We start from the raw sequence: 6,296 nt of genomic DNA, 5'->3' as shown, positions 1-6,296 counted from the left end.
GTTACTACTTTGATGAACTAGAATTACTTTTATGCAAATCCGAAAATTGCAACAGATATTTTTCATTTCTTTAAGATTTAGCGGTATTGCCAGATTGTACGTACAGTTGGGCTACATTAATAGCCTCATTATAAGAAAGAATGAACAGTTTAACCAACCCAAAGTGTTACAATTAAACATGACAACAAATAAACACAAATCCCGACCGGCACACAACCCAACTTGAAAAAAAAGCAAGGGAATGTGCCGGCATGGGAATCGAACCCACGACCTTCCTCATTATAGTTTTATTGATACTGGCAAAATACTTGCCTGTATGTGCTTGTTGTTCTGCTATAGCGTATAGAATCTGTTAATGATACCACACAGTCAATTAATTTATGTCAATATGACCTTTTCACGAGGCTGTGTTTATATAACTGAATCATTTATACAAACACAACCTTGAGTAAATTAAAGAGAGTACTTAAGGGATCTGGAATGGGCGTTTCGATAGTATTTTTGTGGGACATGAGAGTACATCAGACATATGGAATTGCATTCCTAATACGAAGAATGTCTTTCTGATATCAAATAATTTTCATTTTTTGAAAAAATCACGATGAAATAGGCCTACAAATTTTATGACCAAAATATTAAAATTTGATATTTTTCATATTTTTGATATATAACAGTCCTCGAAGTAAATCTAATGACATATTCTTAAAGTGTATGTAGCTGGGAGGAAAAGCCGATCAAATAATTTATTTTCAAATTACATACCTTAAAATCTTCTGAAAGACAAACGGTTTTGTCTCAGCCATTTATTAATTTCTAGAATATGCCGCAAATACCACCTTAAGATCTATGCATGACGACATCCCAAAATGACCTAATTTTTTTGTGTTTTGGGAAAAAGATCCATATCTCTTCAATACGAAAGGTCAAAATTTTCAATTGATCGTCGGCTTTTTCATCCCACCTACATACACTTGAAGTAAAAATCATCATTTGCGAATTTCAAAAAATCAAAATTATTTTATATCAAAAGGACATTCTTCGTATTCAGAATGCAATTCAACATGTCTGATGTGCTCTAATGTCCCACAATAAATACTGTCCAAACGTTCATACCCCGTCCCTTAAATGGGGAAACTTAGGCAGGCGATAAAGAGAAAATATATTTACTTTAGCACTGAGCCCTGTGCAATACAAATCGCCTGGACTTATTTGCTCAGACCATGAGTGTTTGCTTATTGACCAATTACCAGGAGAAAAGTCAATAACTGGTTGCCCTTTATCTGCTAACTTGGTTGAACCTGGTATGGTGGTATACAGCTGTATACATTGAAGTCAATATTAATGTTGCTAGCAGTAAAATAATTAAATAGGCCTACTGCATGCAATGACAATAAAAAAAGTTTATGATGTCGTCATGCATAGATCTTAAGGTAGTATTTGCGGCATATTCTAGAAATTAATAAATGGCTGAGACAAAACCGTTTGTCTTTCAGAAGATTTTAAGGTATGTAATTTGAAAATAAATTATTTGAGTTTGATTTGTTATAGGTCTAATTCGTTTTAGGCCTAAATTTTTCATTAATAGTATACTCTTTATAATATAGATATTTTATTACTTTCAGAAGATTTTATTTTCATTTTGATTTTGAGTTAATAGTATGATCGCCACATCTCTAAGACGGAAAATAAAGTACTAGTTTTAATAACCAGAGTGACATAAAAAGTAGAAATACAATGCATGGGGAGGTACATTATTGGCATTCAACATGTTCAAAATAAAAGAATTTTATGAAGAGGGTGAACTTGTTCAACTGATCAATAAATTTGGTAGATGTCAGCATGAAATTATTTTTAGGTATAAATACTTTCGTTAACGAATAACCGGAGCAACATGAAAAGTAGAAATATGGGGGAGACTCACTATTGGCATTCAACCGAATCAACTAATTATGTTCTAAGTAGCTTAAACTTTAATAATTGACAAGAACCTATTCATTTTTTTAATCAAATTTGATTCTTTTCTTGTCATTTTGATGCGAATATCCGATTCATTTTGAAGAGAAATATGTTCATTTTGCAGAGAAATCTGTTATATCCCCATCCGAATAGCTCCTCATGTCAAAAGTTTCTATTCAAAAATAATTAGATCTTTTTAAGAGTGTAGCCATAATACTCATATTATTTTTAACATGCATAGAGCACTTCCAAAATGCCTCAAATACCACCTCAATGCGAAAGCTTTTAAAAAACGACTGGTTTGGAGATTATGGCAGCGAACGAGAAAGAGCGAGGTTTATAAACAATATTTTTGAAAATATGATTTTTCACTAATCACACTGATTTAGCCATGTCAAATCGGTATAGACTACATTTACACTTTATTTAGTATTCATTGAAATATTTAAACAGATTTATTGTAACAAAAAAAGTCGGGTCAAGTGGGGTATGAAAAGTCGGGTATAAGTAGGGTCACCAATTGTACCAACCCCATTAAGACATAGATGTAACAAATTGTTATACGTTTATGAACATTAATAAATAGATGTATAGAGGATGTTACGCTTATGAACATGATTTTCAACATTGTTAACAATATTGCTAGTATGTCAACAAATGAAAGTTATGTAATTTGTTGAAATTCTTCAATACTAAATTATTTTGAATGTCATCAAATTGTAAATCTCTAGTCACATTTTCGATGTATTAACAACTAGCTATGTAGCAAAGACGTTAACTTCATGTACAAAACATTAACGCTCTTATTTTGTAAACATTGTATACCCATAGCTACATTAATCAACAATAAATCTTCTGTAATTGTTCCTTATCCTTCATTTCTATTAGACTTTCAGTGTATTAGCAAGTAGATGTATATGTATAACAGATGTTATTCGTTTGTAAACACTTTATTTCATAAACATAGGAAAAGCTACTTATTATGCTAACAATGAACGTTCATTGACTGTTAGGCTAAGTAAACGTTACAGGATAATATGTATTCAAATTCTGCCTCAAGGTTCCTGCTTAAATTGTGTTCAAGAATCAACTAAGATTTATTTGGCCCACCTTTTGCCAGTAAATAGGCTGTCATGAATTATCTAGTGTATTTTTATTATACGTGCCAGATCTTATCACTTGGTACACAATAGCTCACCAATCTGAAAGCCTGCTTTAATCACAATGGTCAGAATTAAATAGCCAAAATGATTAGACAAATAGGCTACACTGTCCATACACTGAGTACAGTCTCATTGCAAGATCATAGGCTAAGTACCGCAGTCTTTCCTTGTCATTTGAGGTACGTAAAAGCATACTCATTATGATCGATGCGAATTATAGAAACAGTTCAAACAATAAAATAACTACACCTTTATCTCGACACTTCCTCATTTGTTCGCCCTGTTCCTTTTTAAAGGAATTTTTATTGAAGTTCAGTTCACAAACATCCACTAGTCACTTGACAATCACAAATACAGAAGAATTGTTCCTTCTTCCTTTACATTTAGTCACAAATCACAATCACAATAATCAAATATATATATAAAGTTAAGGTTGTCGGCAGCGGCGAGGGGAATAGGGTCAGGCAGGGGGCAGGGAGTAGGCCTAGATGTCCAGTCCCGGTTCTGGTTCTGGTTCTGGTTAGCTCTGGTTCAGGTACTGCTAACCACCCCCTTGCGGGAGCCAAACTAGCAGGACGGTGCACCGCTTGGTTACTTGGTGTTGACGTAATACTGAGTTACTGCTGCCTTGAATTTGTCTTTGTTCTCAATTGAGGTGATGTGATCGGGTATGGCATTCCAGTCTACCAGTGTTTTTGGAAGGTACTTATAGCAGTTTTTATTGGTTTGAATCTGGGTGTATTTGACGTGTCTTGATGAGCGTTGGGTTGGGCGCAAGACCTGTTCGAGGCTACCCTGTAGAGCTTGATGGAATATTGTCACTCTAGTCTTGAAATCTTCCTACGCACCTCCAGAGGCTCCCACCCCAACTTGGTCTTCATATTCGTTACACTGCTTCTTCGTTCATAATCCTGACAAACAAATCGTGCCGCCCTATTTTGAACAGCCGGCCTCTAGTTTATGTTTGAGTTCTTGTGTGTAGGGATCCCATACGGATCCACTAAACTCCATACACGGCCTCACAAGTGACTTGTAAGCCATGTTTTTTACATTTTGGGAGCATGAAAACAAGTTTCGCCTAACAAACCCCAGAGTTCTGTTTGCTTTGGACACTATATCATTCACGTGTGGGTTCCATGATAATTTTGAGTTTTATAGTGTAACACCCAAGTATGTGTGTTCATTTGTTTCAGATAATATTGTATGATTGAGAGAATATGTATGAGTTTGTGGTGTTCTTGCATGTGTTATCCTTAACACAAAACATTTTTTTGCGTTGAAACTCATTTGCCACCGTGATTGCCATTCAGTGAGTGTATCCATATCCTTTTGCAGTTCGCTAGCATCCTCTGGTCCAGCTACCTTCCTATAAACAATACAATCATCTGCAAATAGCTTCACGTGTGAGTTTATACACTCAACCAATAAAGTATCGAAACGATCAGATTTATCGGAAACTGAAATATATAGCAAAAACTTATTTAATGTATATAAAGCGCAGCTTTCTCCTGCGCATTTTGATACCTCTTTCGTTGCTCTACGATATCATTTGGTCGAGTTATGGGCGCTTGAGTGGCTTCAAGTCGGATTTTAAAGTTGCACTTAGCTCCTATTCAAGCCAAACGCGTTCGTCGTGTACACACACACACACCCCACACACCATCAAGACAAAGGACGCCGATGTGCCCTGTTTAATTAACCATGAACTTTGTTTTATTTTACTCCTTCGACTTCCAACTTCAATACTTGCTACCCTTTACTTATCTCTGACTTATCTCATGAACTCTTTCTGCTGACATCTCAATACTTGGTGTGCCCACCATCACTGTCTATCACTGCCTGGATTCGTTGTCGCATTCTCTGAACAGTGTTTCGCCATTTCCTGCGCAAGATGCGCCGAAGGCCTTCTAAGGTGGTGTCAGGCTTGATTGATTTGTTAGCTTTGCTTTGAAGTTGGAAGTCGAAGGAGTAAAATAAAGTAATGTTCATGGTTAAGTAAACAGAGCACATCGGTGTCCTTTGTCTTGATTTTGTGTGTATGTGTACACGAAAAACGCATTTGGCTTGAATAGGAGCTAAGTGCAAATTTCAAAATCCGACTTGAACGCCCATAACTCGACCAAATGATATCGTAGAGCAACAAAAGAGGTCTCAAAATGCGCAGGAGAAAGCTGCGCTTTATATACATTAAATAAGTTTTTGCTATATATTCCAGTTCCCGATAAATCTGACCATATATAATCGTTTCGATACTTTATTAGCTTTTATTGGTTGAGTTTATTAAGTGGCAAATCGTTTATGTATAGCAAAAAGTCCATAGGCCCAGTTACTGTGCCTTGGGGGACACTTGATTCAACCTTTATCCATTCTGAACTTTTTCCCTCAATGACGACCCGTTGCTTTCTCTGTGTAAGAAATGCTTCTGTCCATTTAAAGCTATTTAAGTGTTTTACCACGGATTCCATAGCGGGACATTTTGAGCAGCAATCTTTGATGGGGCACTTTATCAAACGCTTTCGCGAAGTCCATTATAATCATGTCAACCTGTTGTTTTTGGTCCAACTGCAAAGCTATATCTTGGATGGTGTTGATAAGCTGCGTTTCACATGAATGGTTTCTACGAAAGCCGTGCTGATTTTCACACAATATATTATAGGTATCAAGATGTTGCATTACATTGGATTTAAGTATATGTTCAAAGATTTTGCTGCACACCGATGTTAAATTCACCGATCTATAATTTCCTGTTTGAGTTCTATCCCCCTTTTTGAAGATTGGTGTAATATTTGATAGCAGCCAATCTGTTGGTACCACTCCAGTGTCGTACGACAACTGAAAGATGATCCTTTCGTTGGCCACTAACTTCAAGTATTTTGGTGATATCTGGTCTGGTCCCATCGCCTTGGGGTTCAATTCCAGCAACAGTTTGATAACACCTTCTTCATGTATTACCATGTCTGCCATTGATGGTATACCGCTATCTGGTTCTACAGGAAAATCCTCCAGATTCTCCTTGGTAAATTGCGATTGAAATTGTCTACCTAGGAGTTCTGCTTGCTTAGCGCTATCTGTTACGAGAAATCCTGTGGATGGGTCTTTCAACACTACAATCCCAGAGTTATCGTTATGTAACGACTTTATAAAACTGTATAATTGCTTTGTAGAACCCAGACAATG

The sequence above is a fragment of the Amphiura filiformis genome, chromosome 4 (assembly GCF_039555335.1).
Source record: "Amphiura filiformis chromosome 4, Afil_fr2py, whole genome shotgun sequence".
Classification (NCBI taxonomy): domain Eukaryota; kingdom Metazoa; phylum Echinodermata; class Ophiuroidea; order Amphilepidida; family Amphiuridae; genus Amphiura; species Amphiura filiformis.
This window is presented reverse-complemented; position numbering follows the sequence as displayed.